The sequence below is a fragment of the Nipponia nippon genome, unplaced genomic scaffold (genome assembly GCF_047370975.1).
Source record: "Nipponia nippon isolate SJK-2023a ecotype South Korea unplaced genomic scaffold, ASM4737097v1 scaffold_5, whole genome shotgun sequence".
NCBI lineage: Eukaryota > Metazoa > Chordata > Aves > Pelecaniformes > Threskiornithidae > Nipponia > Nipponia nippon.
In genome coordinates this window covers 81,612,893-81,628,108 of record NW_028262369.1, presented here as the reverse complement: position 1 = coordinate 81,628,108, position 15,216 = coordinate 81,612,893, and the positions used below count along the sequence as shown (strand labels likewise).

At 41.8% G+C, this 15,216-nt stretch overlaps 1 protein-coding gene across 4 annotated transcripts in view; it reads left to right on the top strand.

Moving 5' to 3' along the window:
* The window catches only part of SLC4A10 (solute carrier family 4 member 10), a 202,024-nt gene that overhangs the window by 30,416 nt on the left and 156,392 nt on the right, over positions 1-15,216 (top strand). The window contains exon 1 of one of the 4 annotated variants that reach the window (XR_015698617.1): positions 7,232-7,340. The exons of 2 other annotated variants lie outside the window; for them this stretch is intronic. The gene's annotated coding sequence lies outside the window, so the exon portion shown is untranslated. Of the gene's footprint in view, positions 1-7,231; positions 7,341-15,216 lie in introns of those variants that run through there. One more of the 4 variants, XR_015698621.1, reaches the window with a different exon arrangement.

Genomic DNA, 15,216 nt, shown 5'->3' with positions numbered 1-15,216 from the left:
TTTACAGAAATATTTTTCTTTCATTGTTTTCTTGTTCCTGAAGCTTGGAAATTAATTTGCGGTTTTACTTGAAATACAAATACCAGGAAAAGGTTGCAAATAAACTGCCTTTTAAAGGTTTCTTTTTATTAAAGGGATATTTTTCTGATAAATTTGCACTAATCCTAGTCCTCTCATTGTCCGGTTTTGAATATTGTGTGAAATTGTTCACTCTGCTGCTAAAATCTGCTGGCAACCTTTTGAGTGCATCTTGTTTTTTGAATTATGAAGGTGGAGAGAGCATCAGCGAGACATAAATAACTGAATTAGACTTCAAACATTTGTACTATGGGGACACTTTAAAGTGTGTAGGCAGTTCTTTTATTCAGTTTTGTAACTAAGAAAGCTTAGCTCTGAATATCTGATGAATTTTTGAGAATCGGATCTCAACTGCAAGAGTGAATTTGGGTACGTTTTTTGCTGAAACTGTGTGGAAAGCTAGAGCTTACTGTTGTGTACAGAAGCTACTAACTGTGCCTTTAGTGTGAATCTCATTGTTAATTCCATGCTAATCTGATTTTGGAGCAAATAGTGGAGAGCCTGGCCTGCGACTATGCTAAATTAAAGGAAGGAGGTCATCTTAGGTGTACGTGTTAGGTAGGGTGAGAAGAGCCCACACTTGAGACGCCCTGAAGGGGTGATGATTGTGACACCACGTTAACCAAATATTGTTCCGGTATTCCTTTCGTGTGCAGTATTAACTTGCGAGCTGGCTGAGACAAAGCCAAATATCTGTGTAAATTCCCTGTCCAAATCTAACAGCTGAGGCATGATGCCATGCAAACTCTGCACTGCTTCAAGGACCCACATGGCTTGGGTGCAGATGAGTCTAGTTCTCATGGCTTAGTGCTTCTGTTTCTGGAATTAACATAGATAGCTTTGGTGTCTCAGATATATGTGCAAAACACGACTGTTCATAAATTGTACACATCTCAAAACATAGTTCTTTTTATAGTTACATGGATACCTATGGAAAAGCTGCTGGCTGAAGTTTTGTGCCTTTTGCTCGATCACAGTAAGGCCATGTGATGAGTGTGGTCTGCTACAGAGGCTGATAAACCAACCCCCTGCTGAAGTGCTTATAGTCTAAGGCAAGTGACAGACCAAGGATATGATTAGGATTTAAAAGGTGAAAGTAGGTACGTGCGCTTCATAATATTTACTTTAGTATGTATTTGCAAATGTGAAAGATTGCAAGCAAATAAAACTACAGCCAGCCGCATCCATCTTTCTCAATAGCCATCATCTCACCCCGTTAGGCGCTCTGCGTGTGGTGCAATGTGTAAGGGAACGATCATATTTCACAAAGTGGCAAACAGGGCATGATCCAGAGGTCAAAGGCATATAGTCTGGCTTCTGAATGCTACATTGCTAAGCCAAGTTTTGGAATATTGTGGTGTTCCTGTGCAAATTAGAACAGGTCAGAAGATCCATGACAATGGTGCGACATCTTCTCTTGCAGTAAGGAATTAGAAGCACTATTAAGGAAGAGAAGTATTAGCATGGTATCTACCTATAGAAAGAAAACGTTCCTGATGTTGGAGGTCTTCTTGGCCTAGAAATAAGAGATCTAGCAAGATCCAATGACTTGAAGCTCAATCTAGACAAACGTTGTCTTACATCTGTAAGATACATGTTTAGTTACAGTTCACTCTTAGAATAACTGAGCAAGAAACAGTATATTATCCCTCCCTTGCAGGTTTTAAGATAGCTTAATCTTTCTGAAGGATTATTTAGGTCAGTGACTAATCAGGGCCTGATTCAACATATTTTATTTAGAAAGTCAGATTAAATGGATAATATGTCAGAGGAATTTCTTTCACTTGAAAAATAAGCCTAGAAAGGGTAGCTATCTTAATAATTAGCAAGCTAATGTATTGATTCATTTTATGTATTATTTTATTAGGTAAAGAGTCTTTAACACCTCCTTATTTTAGATTTTAAAATAGTATTCTCTAATATTAACTTCGCAAATAGCAAAAATCAAAGACCCGCCTTAGAATCAGAATACCATAGAATTCATAACCTTTGGTAGATGATCCATTTTGGGGAAAATAAAGGAAGTAACAAATATTTGGTGCTCTCTACCAACACAGATTGTCTCACTGTGTTACAGGAGTTGTAGGATTGAGCTTGTGGACACAGACATATTTCATTGGCGTTACTTTTTTTGGCTGAAGAATGTGAGAAGTTATATTAGTGAGACAATTATTAGAATACTTTTTTCCAGTTCTGATGCCAATAGAAAAAAAGAGATTATATCGCAATCGAAGAATAGGTCCCAGTCAGCACTGAACCTTTTTGGATCGTATTTCAAATGAATTAACTTAGAGTCAAATAATTTCAGACAGATTATATTAGCAAAAGAAAGAGCCATTACCGCTTTCCAATGAAATGAGAAACATAACTGAGTACCACCTGTCACAAAGGCAGTACAATGATCCAGATGGTTATTTATTTTCAGATAGGGAGGAAGAATGGAGAGAGGAAAAACTGCTGCCAGAATTTATATTTTTTTTCCCCTCCCCTTTGTTACCTTCTTGTCAGAATAGTTTCTCTAATTACAGGGGAAAAAAAACCTCTTAGGAAAAGGTTGTATTGATGGGATGTTCCTTTTGATACCTAAAGGTAGTTCACTTTTTTTTTTATTAGCATGAAATGCAGTTTGAGATGTCCACCCATTACCATTTCATCTTGTACGATCAATAAGACAAAAATAGAATGAAAAGGATTTTGGCTGCTTGGTAGTGATTCCTTTTCCCCTGAAGCTTAGAAGTTAATTTGCAATTTTACTTGAAATAGAAATACCTGTAACAAGCTGAAAATAACCCACAATTTTTTAAAAAAGGTTTCCCTTCATTAAATAAATATTATAATGATAAATACGAGCATTCAAACTAACGTGTATTGTGCGTGCATTTTATTTACCAGTGTATTTGAGGCTCGAGCTTAAGCAGGAATCAAGAGAGGGCGAACTGCTCTAACCCTAGTCCTTTCTGATTTTGAATGTTGTGTGAAATTGTTCACTATGCTGCTAAAATCTACTGGCAACGTTGTTAGGTCTGACAGAGTACAGGTTCTTTTTGGAATTAAGAACATGGTGAGAGTATTGGACATAGATGTAAATGAGTGAGTTAGGTTTCAAGCATATTTCTGCTAGGGGGACATTTTAAAGTAAGTAGTTCTCGTGTTCAGTTTTGTAACTAACAACTATGTGGAAATCAAGAGCTCACTCCTGCTTAGTAGCAATTCCCCCCTCCATCCTGGTAGAGTGACAAATTTTATGGCTAAACTGGGAGAAGAGCCAAAACACCCAGGACGTCTTCCTAGAACAGGAATTGTATTTGGAGAAATGTTTTAAATAAAGCATTTCTTTTAAATTATAGCTATATTTTGATCACAAAATGAAAACTGACAGAAAGGTATGACAGTAAAAATGTGAGTGGTACTGGGCCAGTAAGTGATGCTAGGCTTCTGTGACAGCTTTTATGCATATATTAAAATATCCATATACAAGTAGCATTGCTTATTTCTGTCATAATACCTTCTTGGGACTTAGGTGGGGGAAGGATCTGTCACTCTTGATAATTAGGGAATACTCTTTAGGTAGAAAACCAGCACTTTTATTACAAAGACATAATAAGAGAAGTATTGCAAGAACTGTCATGAGCTTGAACTCTGTGATTTTTAGGTTTTTGTTTTGGAGCTGCATCTTATCACACACCTGTTTTTGTATATACAGAGCTATGTCAGTGATGTTCAAGCCAGTGGGAATTATTTGCATCCCTGACCATTTTTACGTCAAACCCAGATAGGCAGGTATATGCCATACGCCTCCAAAATCTATGCTGTATACCTCCAAAGTACTTTGAGAATGGGCTGAGCCCTCTGAATGTTATTTCCCCTTGTATATAGTACATACCCCTTGTGAACAGATTTTAAGGACTGAAACCTCTGTTCAGTGGGGTTTAAAAACATTGTCCGTGGTTCAGGAGGACATCTGAGTTACTGGCTTCCTGCAGGCCAAAGGGGTAAGAGGGAATTTCAGGAAGGAGAAGAGTAGAAGTTAACTTTTGCTGTCTTTATTTTCTTCTGAAAGATGACACCAGGCAGGGATCAGGTCAGTTTCTGACCTAAATTCAGAACATTATTGAACAAGAAAATATTTCCCCATTTTTCCATCGAAATTTGCTTTAGGAGCTTTACCATTGTGAAACCAAATGTAGAAGCCCTTGCTATTTCATTTATGTAATGCACTAGAAATATACACAAAGACAAAATTAGAGTCTGACATAAATATGTCACAAAAGTATTTACTTCAATAGCATATCCTATGTATTCTTAAAATCTTAAAACTTCAGTGTATCTGCATGTTGTGATTTTACACCACCTGCTCTTCTTGTGTTCCAAGTTTCTCAAATTACTGATGACTTGAGAACCTCCTCTTACTTTTTTCCTTAGCCTTCATGTACAAAAGCTTGAAAATATCACCTAGTTGTGTACTAAAAGTTCACACCTGGTACTAAAGCCTGCTCTATCTCATGATTTTAAAGCTAATTCTTTTGGGATGAGAAGTGGCATTACTACTGTAACAGAGTAATACTGCAAAACAGAAAATTGCTGGACGTGCCTGGGAGTATGGCTCACATCAGATGCAATAGTGAAAGAAGCCAACTTGAAGAAAGGGAAAACAGAATTAAAATTCAATTATAAAGCAATTAGAGAATAAATACATTACCTTCTCTTCGTTCTCTCTTTGGTGTGATATACTGCTAGGATGTTCTAAAACCAAATCAGTATCTTAGTTACGTTTGATTAAAAATAAAGCTTTCAGCTAGTCCTTTATGTTCTTCTACTTTTGTATATGGAAAGCCTTTGGCTTTGGAGCTTTTGGATTCAACATTTTGGATCTTCATATTGAAGCATGTTTGTCACAGCTGTTGAAAGAATGACTTGCACTTTGACTTTGGCTATTAATTTGTGGCTTTGTAGCTGTGGAGGTCTGTGATATTTTTGTGTGAGTGGAGCAGGATGATACAGAATGATTTGGGGAGGTTTGATATTTAACAGTTTTTTCCGTATTCATCTGTTATTCAGTAACAGTGAACTCCTGACTGTAAAGCACTCTGAGAAAGAACCTTTGCAAAAACAATTACATGACTGATCCTAACTCTCTTTTGATGGCCCATTCAGTAACTCATTTGTAGCTCGTGTGAATGGTGCTCGTGGTCTTGATGATGTTTCTCACTGTGAAATGTTGGGGGAAAGCATCATGTACACAATAAGCTGATACCCTTCCTCGTGGTCTTCGTAAAATCTGATTTGTTCTTAGTCTTTGCTTTTAGATGTGTGTGTGTGAATGAGTGTGTCTTGGGGGAATCTTTTGGGGAGTGAAAGATGTGTAAATGCTATTGAGCTTGATGTATTGCAGCATCTTATTAAAAAAAATGCTCTGGGACAAGCTTGAGGTATTTAGGCAGAGAAGTCTAAGGGTGCTTATACTAATTTATGTTGAAATAGCTGCATGTAGATCGCAGGTTTTTGGTCTTCCTGGTTTCACAAGTGGTATATTTACTTTAAGTCTTTTTTTCTTTAAAGAAGGAAATTCACTTTTAAACACATTCCTTTCCCAGCTTCATCATGACTTTATAGCTTAATTATAAGCTCCTGCAAATAGGGTTTTACTGTGAAAATGCTGACACAGCCTTACCTCTAGTGACCTGAATGGCCTCCTATGTTAATTACGGTAGATTAGTAATCGTGTTATAAAAATATGCATCTGGCTTCTATCCCAGAATCTGGACCACAGTGTTGTCTGTCTTTCATGTATGTATCACTTTGTACAAAGATCAAATTCTCAGTTGTGACTCGGAAGAATAGCCCCCTTCTTTGTAAGAACCGGCTTTGACTCCCCTTTCCTTTATATTGCCTCCTCAGCTCTGTCTCTCGCTTGGCTGATGTACAAATAAATGTATCTGTATGATCTTTAGGAAACTCAAAGAACATGCCTCATGGCAGATGAAATTAAATCAGATTTAGCGAAACTATTTATTGATCTACTTTTAGACTGTAAAGGATATCTGAAATGTAGGGAATGGCCTGCTGCTTTGGCAAGGAAATCAGTGTTAACAGGGAGATAGGGGTTTACTTGTTAGCTTATTTTTCCTAATCAGGTCTCTGTTCATTTTGATTCTTACGCACGCAGGTTTGGATGGGCATGTTTTTTGGGGTGATGTGCTGTGAAGTGATGAATATGAGAACTTCTCTGGCTCGACTGTCTTGGTAGGCAGCATCACGCTTGTGTCCTTAATAATACAAGAATTGTGGGGGCTCGGCTATCCGTATGCTCACTTGGACAGCCAAATTTAGGCTTCAACAATCGTTTGTGTAGCTGTGGGGGGTTTTGGCGTGGCTGAATGTAACCATTGGGTTGCAGAGGCAGGTAGACCAGGAGAAGCTAAATGGCTTGAATGGGAAAATTGGGTGAAGAAGGGGGTAAGGCTCCTGTTAAATTCACTGTATCCAGAAGGATACAGTAATCAGGTATGTGTTTATAACTGGCAGGTAAAAGGGGACGACTGGGTGATTTTAGTGGAGAATGGGACAAACCTCTCTCTTGAAGGTGCTGTCTGTGTCTGGGGGTCCAAGCCTGGCAGGACGGAGCAGGGGCTCGCTGTGTTTCAGTGCTCTTCTGGTGCTGATCGGATCAGAATGAATTTTGGCCCCAGACTGCACTGAAGCAACAGTCTTGGGGGGACCGTGGCCGAAGTCTGGCGTAGAGTGGTGACTCCCGAGCCGTGCCTTGATGTTTGCAATAGCGTCGCTCGGGGGTCTGTGTCTGGGAGCCGGTCCCTCCGCTCCCCGCTCCTTCCCCTTCGGAGCGGGAGCCCGCTCCCAGGCGGCCGCGGGAAAAAGGTGCCGCGCGGAGGGAACCGATGGCCCCGGCGTGCTCGGGCGCCGGTGTGCCGGTGCAGCCGTGCAGGGGCGAGGTCCGCCCGCCCTTACCGCCCGGCCGCGGGGGGCGGCGGCAGGACCCGGCCGCATCCCGCAGGTGGATCCGGCTCCTGCCTCCCCCCGCGCCGGGGCCGGCGGTGCGCGGGGCCATGTGACTGGCGCGCGCTTCCTGCCTCCGCGCCACCTGATCCGCGGAAGGAGCGCGGCGGTGCGCGCAGCCCGGCGCAGCCCAGCGGCTCCCGCAGCGCCCGGGGAGCGCGCCCCCGCGGGCGCCGCCGCCGCGGCCCCGCCGCCGCCGCATGGAGACCCAGGACCAAGGGGCGCAGATGGAGCCGCTGCTGCCCACGGTACGGCCGCCGCAGCGCGGCCCCGGCCGCGGGGGGGAGCGAGGGGGCGCGGGGGGGCCGCCTTCCTGCCCGCCTTCCTGCCCGCCTGTGCGTTGGGGTCGGAGCCGGTTTCTCGCGGCGTGGGGAAACAGGTTGGCTCGCTCCGGTGCCGGGCGATGCGGCGGCGGCGGCGGGGTGCCTGGGCGCTCCAGGGTGGAGCGGTGTGTGTTCGTTCGTGTGTCTGTGCGTACGTGTGTCCCGCCGGGGCGAGCGCCCTGCCCGCCGGCTCCCCCCGCCTCAGGCATCCCCTTCCCCTCGCTACCCCCTCTCTCCGCATCCCGCCGACGTCTGCTTTCTCAGGCTCCCCCTCGTCCCCCTGCTCCTCGGCGGTGGGGCGGTGCTGGGGAGGGAGCACCTGTGGGCAGCTCCGTGGGGATCCCGCCGCGGGGCTGGGCTGGCCCCGCCGGTCCCCGGCCCTCCCTGCTTGCAGCGGGATCCGCCGAGGTCTGGCACTGGCACGGCGCGGTCTGGCTCCCTGCGGATCCCGCTCTCTGCTTCGTGCCGCGGTGTCGCAGTTTCCTGCGCTCAGACGTGGCGCTGGTAATGCGTGGGGTGGTTGTCGTCTGGGGGGGAACGCGGTGCACCCTTGCCTCCGAGCACGGTGTGAGTGCACAGCTGTGGCTGGGCAGCGGTTCCCCAGCAAGTGTGCAAGGGGTCAGTCGGTGGGGGACTTCTTACACTGTTAGATCAGCGGGGACCTTCTTTTCTGCCTGGCCTCTCCCAAACACAGGGTTTGCAGACACACAGAAGGTGTAAGTGTGGGTGTCGATCTTGATCTCATGCCGAGATTCTGTTTGTGAATGGTGGTTCCTGCCTCACACTGGAAATCAGTTTGTTTGGGGCAGGGAGAAGTCTCGCATGTGCGTACACAAGTGTCTGACTGTGCGTACGCATCCCTGTGAACACACCGCATAGGTCTGCAGAGGCTTCGCTGGCTCCCGAAACGCTCTCTGTTAGCGTGACAAGCTGCACAATGTTGACAAAGCTTGAAAGAGACAAGTCTCAGCTGCCGCAGGTTGATGAGATGCACTTGTGGCAAGCCTGTTTTTCATAGGGTCTGTTCCCATCATCTGTTGACGTGGTCCATTTTGCAGTCAGGTGGCAGGTTGCTACACAGTGTGAGGTTATCCCTGGCATCTTCTTTCTCCTTGTGTCAAGGACAGTTTTTCCTGTTGCTCTCTGGATACCTTTTATGAATCCTGATTCCTATTACTTGCTGCTCTTGCAGTTTCTGACACTGGAGTCGAAAGTGGTCCCATCTGTTTCACGAACGGACTGGCTGCCCAGTTCCTTTCCTTAGAGGGACAATTCACTGCAAATCTGGTTTCCATCTGTAGCTCATCATCACCGATTCTGTGGAAGACTTAGTCCTCAGTGTTTCACACCAGCGCGGTAGCCTGCAGTCGGTAGCAGTCTCGCTTTTGCTCGTGCCTTGCTAGCCTATGTACTGGTCTCGCTTTGTCAATGTGTGTTGTCTCTGGTTGTGCGACGGTCGCTGTGCAGGGGATCAGAGGAGTCAGCTTTCAGAAGGTGCAACGTACAGCATTGCCTTGTGCTGTCTGGCTTTAAGTTTTGTTCCTCCAGGGCTGTTCACAGAAAAAAAGGCTGTTGCTGTGGTTGAGAGGACCAAAGAAGATAGTATTTCTCATGTGCTGATGAGGGGAGAGCTGTCCCTGGTTCCCGCTGCAGCCCTGCCTGGCAGAGCCCTGCCCTGATGCAGTACCTGTCTGCAGAGCTGCGGGTCCCCGTCAGTGCTGTTGCTCATTAGTTTAGTGGCCTGGTTCCCACCTCCATTTACTACAGCTAACTAGTTCAGCAGCTGTTGTGTTTGCTTCAAGTAGGGACAGGAGACTTCTATACTCCATGTAATATTTCTTGTGGCACATCTTCTTCCTCAGTCCTCTCTTGCTGTTTCTGAGAGGGCCTCTGCAGGTCAGCAAGGCAACGGTGCTTTCCTCCCACAATGATGGTAAAGGCACAGCTCCTTCAGTCTTCGAGATTTATCTGTCCTCGTGGCATTTTCTCTGTGCGTGAAGCAATAAAGTGCGTAGATGTGCTCTGGCAGCCTCAGCCAGGCTGATGTCTAGAGCCTCTACGTGTGGTAGAGGCAGAAATGGCTTTTGTGTGGTCGGAGTCTTGTACCTGGGGTCATGGCAGAGGTTAAGGAGCAGGAATCAGTGCTAACTTCAGCGCTATTGGCCTGGGAGGTAGCGCTGTGACACAGCTGTACCTTTAGAGTACTTCTGTTTTAGGGATCAATCCTCATCTTGACTGGAAACACACGGAACAGGAATGCAAGCTGTGAGACGCATACAGTTCTGTTCCCGAGCGTTGCCCCGGTTCGGTGGACTCTGGGTATGAAGAAAAAGGCTCCTGGCTGAAAGAGCTTGTTTCCTTCAAGGGCTTAGTCTAATGGCTTTGGTATATACAACAGAGTTAATCCTTTTTTTGTGAAACAGTAACACATGATACGTTTTAATTGTTATTTATAGTAAAAAGATAGCGAATGTAGTCCGTGATTAATTTTATCTTCTAATGGTGCTCAGAGATTGTGAAACCTCAGTATAATTTCCCATCAAAATCCCACAGTCTGTACAAAGTGGAATTTATTTTTATTGTAGTGTTAGTCATATGTTGTTATTGATGTATTATACAGGCTTTTAATTAAAATCCCTAATCAGTAGCAATTTGCAAAGTGATAAAATACATTGTTGCCTCTGGTTTTGAGGAGTTAAATAATTTTCTTATCAGCCTCTTTTCACAAACACCTTTTGGAAACAGTTCTTACACAGCGACAGCACCTTTGTTAGCCGTTAGGCTACTGCTTCTCAATTTTTTTTTTTTTTTCAGCGTGGACAAATTTTTGTGAAAATTACTAGGAATCTATTGCAAGTTGTCTATAAGTGCAATATTGTAGAAATACATGGAAAAGGAAATTGTTCACCTGTAAACAATTTGTTCAAACTGCTCTTGAAAACACAAATATAGTCTTATTTTTATTGTTCAATATGTACACTAATATGGTAACAAAATGCAGACTTGTATGCTTTCTGTATCATCTAATGTTTTATCAGTCATCAAGTATATTTTTTCAGTATGATTATTCAGAGTGCTTTAAAATAGTTGTGAGTAATTGAAAGATTGCGGAGGAGTCGTCATTTGTTTACAGAATGGGGGAAACAATCTGCAGATCTTCTCTACAAAGATCTTTCATTGATTTCTAATCAAAGGACCAGATATTGTTAGTTTGTCTGTATACATGTATACCTCATTGCATGTAAATTATTTTGCAAATTGTCACTTCAGGCAGTGTATTCATAGCAAAAGTTGTTCGCAGAGTATTTGTTTCTGTCCGTTCTGGATCTCTCTTGTGTGCAAGTCAAAATTGGCTTTCAAAACAGGGTTGTTATCTGGCAGAGGTTTGATGCTTCACATATCAGGAGCATGTATAGACAACGTGCAGGTATTTTTGTTAACTATGTTTATGCTTGGCATATTGTTTTCCTGTGTTTTCTGAAGGTAACAATAAAACCCGTGTATGTAAAGCCAAATTGACTCTTCCTTTCTAAGTTCATATTCTTTCGCCTTCCTCATTCAGTCTTAAAATTGAAAAGCTGTTTTGTTTTATTTGTTTATTTGTCTTTAACATCTGGTAGATACAAGACCTTAAAGCATGACATTGCTGATACATGTCCGCAGATACATACAATGCATATGCATGCGCTATGGCATGATATGGTGTATATGTGCTAGGTAGATATTGTTTGTATCGAGTACTCTCGCTGCTGCTGCAAATGGCACGCAGTTATTGCTACTTAGGCCTCCGTATGTGGGAGAACGGTATAGCGAGATCTTGGGTAGTAACTATTTTTAACGTAGCAGGTGAGTGTGGGAAGCTGCTCACAGTAGCAGGCCAGATTCTTTTGCTTTTGTTAATGCTGAGTGGGACCTCTGGCGAGGCTTGCAGACGAAACGTATTGCTCATTATGAGAATGGATGGCAGAGCCTGACCCCGCAGTTTGTATAACAGTACTAATTCCCAGTTCACTTCACCAAAATTTAACATTATAGCAACAGTTAAGGCAAGTTTATAGAGACTACAGGAATGTTGCGATTCTTTTGGAAAAATACAGAGGCGCTATTACGTTTTCAAGGCAAGAGTACTGAGATAATGGCACCGTTGAAAACAAAACACCAAAACCTAATTATAAGTATAAATTTAGGATTGAATTGCTGCTTTGGGTATTTTCTGTTTTACTGCCTGATTGCAAGTTCTCAGTGAGAAGAAAAAAGAATTTTTTTTTTTTTCCAGGAAAATGCTAGAATGAAATGAAGTAACAATCAGGGTTATGTATTTCTTTTAAAAGAACCAACCCCCTTCCCCTTATATTTGCCAATATCATGATTAAAGAAGATTTCTCTGGATCATACGGTATGCTGTGGTGTTACTGTTTAAGAATAATTGGCAGCCTGATACATATTTGTGCAAAAATAAGAAAAAGTATGAATACCGTGTGGAAATCATCCCACTTTAATGCATCTATGTCTGGTTTGAGTTCTTCCCACTATTGCTACTTGTTAAATATACGCTTTCAATTTCCTCTGCTAATAATTGCATCTTCCCTTCCTAGTTTTTCCTTTGGAAAAAAAATAATAGAATCAATTCTAAAACAAAATACTTCCACTGACATCTTTTAATGCTGCTTAAATAAGTAATGTTTACAACCTCAGTGGATGAGAGGATTTAAGCAGGTGAGAGAAAACTTAATCCCCTGTAAATCGTCTTGAACAATTAGTTGTGTATCTGATATGAGAAGAGAAAGCCATAGGCATAGCATGTTCCTATCATTTCTGTGATACAGTGTAACATATACGTTCAGGTCTGCATTGTAAAAAAACCCAGACTTTTGAAGAATCATGCCATTGTGACTCCCTTTGCAATAGTAATGCCATTTTTATGTTGTCCAAATTAATGGAGAACTGAATGTGTTCAGCACAGTTTTCAGCATTGGTGAAGTTTAACAGTTATTCTCATAAAACGAAAAATAAGCTTTGCATATTTAAAAAAAGATTAAAATCCACCCTGCTTCTACGAGGTTGTTGATTAGGATAGGCGAGGTGAAAGTTGGAATAGATGATAAAGGCAATTGCTAAAAATAGAAGGAAGGAAGTGGTGGGGGGAGAAGTTGCAGGGTGAAGCGAGGGTAGAATTGAGAGTGTGGAGAGATTTGTGCAAACTCGGAGAACTGAGGACATTATGGCTGACTGTGGTATGAAAGGAAAGAGGGAGCTGGTTAAGTTGCATGGGGAAGAATTGATTTGGTTATGGCACGGGGCGAGAAATGGAGGAACAGAAGCAGGAAAGCCAGCTCATGGCCTTGTACAGCTGGGGCAGGGCAAAACAGGATATTGAATCCTGGTTCTTCCATATCTTTGCTGATTTCCCTGGCCACCTCCTGGAGCCTTTTCACTTCGTTTAATTAGCTATTTACGAGACATTGAGAAGTTGGTTATACATAGGTTTTGGAATTCAGTGGAGATGTAAAAGATATGTCAAGATTTGCAATGAGACAGATTTTTAATCAGACAGAGCAGGAACTTGCTGCAAAGAAATGGGCACACGAGCATACTTAGGAGAAATGAAGTCTTCAAGGTACGTGAGGTAGTAGTTGGCATTTGTAAGGTATTAGCTGCTTAGTACAGTACTATGTGCTGTGTTTCAAGAAAAGAATAGCAATTGTAGAGCAATTCTGGAAGAACAACAAAAATCAGCATGGGCCTACAAATACGAAAGAAGAGTTGAAGAAACAGGGATTCCTTAGCCTGACCACAGAGACATGCACGTTTAGTACGTAAAAGGCTGCTGCTGCAAAAAAGACCAGTTTCTTTCTTACATCCCTACTGAATAGGAAAAGAAGAAAAGGTTACGGGACAATATTAAAAGGATGTTAAAGAAACCTGTGTGATGCTAAGGATAACGAAGCAGTGGAACAAATTGTCTAGTATATTTGTGGCATCTCCATTATCCATCTGTAAGAACAAGTAAGGTGAATATCTGTCAGGAAAGACACATATACAGTTATTGCTGCTTTAGGGCTGAGTGATGGACTAGAAGACCTCATGAGATCTTTTCCAATCCTATCATTCTGTGGCAAGGGCTCACTCTTGTCTTTTTGGAAAGACTATTTTGTAGATGGATGATATATTATGTGCAAACTGAGGAGAAAGGAGCCGTTTATCTGGACTGATAAATGTTGATACCTTCAGTGAAGTTAAGTCCACCTGAATCTTGAATTTACTATAAGCATTTACATTTACTATAAACACATTCAAAGAGCATATTAAAAAGATAGATGCCTACCATTCATCCAGTTTTGTGATTGCAAGCAGGTTTTAAAACCATACAAAAATATAAAATGTAACGTTAGCATTTTGCAGATGCAAATTCATAAATAATCTTAAACGTAGATTTTTTTTAAGCCTTCATGGAGTCCTGTTGACTTTTTAAAAAGCATAGGAGTCTCTCGGCATCAGTGGGGCTGCAAGAAGTTCCAGGACAGGTTTCACTGGGAACAATCCCTTTGTAGCTGTCACACTCAAAAATGCCGGAGTGTATTGCACGTTTGTGTTCCTTTTTGGAGAGAGACTGGGATTGTTATGCACCTTTTTCTGGAAACTTGTATTAAAAGTAGTCAAAATGCTATAAATTGAGAAAAACTGATCTGAAGCCACTGTTCAGAGGAATTGTTTTAGATATCAGTCGCTAACAATTGCACTAAATTCTCTCTAGAGGCAATAGTCACTGAAACTATGTAAGGATGGGAAAAAAACAAACCCTGCTATTAGATTCTGGCAAAAATAGAAAATAGATACTTAAACTGTAATTAGTCTGGCAAACTGTGTCATGAAATTCAATAGCAAAATCCCATGTCATTTCTAGAGAGGAAGATCATATGTACATGTAAACTTCCTTTTCAACATACGAATATGCACAAGGGTTTTATTTTAGAAGTAAGCAGTCATTAGCAAGAATCTGATTTCATGTCAAATCTTTCCCAATGAAACACTGAAAACTGTGGTGGTTCTGTGGTGGTAAGGATGTTTATAGTGTTGTAAACATCAATAGCAAATAAAGGTACAATCAGGGAGATTGTACCAAATCATGAGTGCTTTACATTTTTTTTTATTGGTACTGACTAGTACTTTTCATATTTTTTCTTTATAGAATCAAAGAATAGAATCCACAGGGGAATAAAAATAACTTTGGGATTGCCGGATTGTTCTTTCTTCTTAAGCATTTTAATTTTGGGGTTCAGGAAAATACTACTAGTAAATTTGAATAATTGGATTTATGATTGTAGAATACGAATCAGAAATAAGAAAGGGCTGCATTATATTGATGTGCTCAGTATTTGTAAGATTCAGTACAATTTTAAATTTTGTGTTTTGTTAGTGGACTGAAATATCAAGCTTCTGCATACTAAGATGGAACTATTTCATATTTCTGTTGTAAAACGAAGCAGGAAAAAAATGTAATTCCAGGATAAGATCCTGCAGTCTCTCTTAGATCTGGTTGGACCAAAGATGCAATCGATAAATTTGTGCTAGAATGTATTTCTAGAAAGAGGATTTTGCTTTCAGCACCCATCCATCTATCCATCTATCTGTATCTTTGACAGTTTCCCAATAGCCAAACAGGAATCCTATCAGTTGTATTGTTAAAATTCAACTAAGAAAAATATTGATATGTTTCCTTACAAAGTAAGATGTTGACTTTTTTTTTTTCTTTTGAAATGTATACTGAAAACATACAGAAAAGTATGAAAGCTTTCTATTT